The following is an 873-nucleotide window of genomic DNA, read 5'->3' as shown; positions in this document are numbered from 1 at the left end:
TCTTGTTATCAAGACATGCGCCCGAATGTCTTAAACATTGTAAGGGCACTTTGAAATATGAATAAACTATTAAAATTAAAAAACAAATTGGGAGAGGTTGTCTAAGTTGCTAGAACTTGTAACTAATTCCCTTGTATCAAATCAACATAAATTTACCCAGATGCTTCCTTCTTGTATATTATGTGTTGAGACGATTGGCAGAATTACTACACAGTTTAAAGTGAACCTCAATTTGTGACAAAGAAAGCTGACACTTTCAAGATGGGGATAAAATTATGAAGATACTTTCCATGTGGGGACATACGGATGTTTTGGTGATCTGTTAAAGATATACGCCCACGTTGGGACTCGAACCCAAGACCTTCAGATTAAAATTCTGATACTCTACCGACTGAGGTACGCGAGCTGCTTTTTAATGATACACATGGTCTCTACAGCCCAGTAGCTAAGTACTTCGTTACTAGCTTGAAAATACGGATGTATATTTAATTACTGTTATAAAATTTAGAAATTCATTTCAAAATTAAGGATTATCTCCCTCATGCATAGCTCTTATCCTTGGACGAATTTGGCTCCACTTGTTTGGCACGCTGTTTTTGGCTATATTTAGCTCTAAAACTTCATAGTTATTTCGGATTTCAATCATTTCGGTTGAGCATCACTGAAGAGACATTATTTGTCGAAATGCGCATCTGGTGCATCAAAATTGGTACCGTACAAGTTTTACATTATGACCCCTGGGTCGAGGCCTCTGCTGGTGGACTGTTAGTCCCCGAGGGTCTCTACAGCCCAGTAGCTAAGTACTTCGTTACTAGCTTGAAAATACGGATGTATATTTAATTACTGTTATAAAATTTAGAAATTCATTTCAAA

The 873-nt window shown here is 36.9% G+C and overlaps 1 non-coding gene across 1 annotated transcript; it reads right to left on the bottom strand.

Annotated features, from left to right (window-relative positions):
* Positions 1–333: 333 nt before the first annotated feature.
* Positions 334–406, bottom strand: Trnak-uuu (transfer RNA lysine (anticodon UUU)). The gene has a single exon. It is a non-coding gene; the product is annotated as a tRNA-Lys (tRNA).
* Between the last annotated feature and the right edge of the window lie 467 nt (positions 407–873).

Source organism: Ostrea edulis, chromosome 5 (genome assembly GCF_947568905.1).
Source record: "Ostrea edulis chromosome 5, xbOstEdul1.1, whole genome shotgun sequence".
NCBI classification, from domain to species: Eukaryota; Metazoa; Mollusca; class Bivalvia; order Ostreida; family Ostreidae; genus Ostrea; species Ostrea edulis.
The sequence above is the reverse complement of the archived record's forward strand: the minus strand, read 5'-3'. Positions and strand labels throughout refer to the sequence as shown.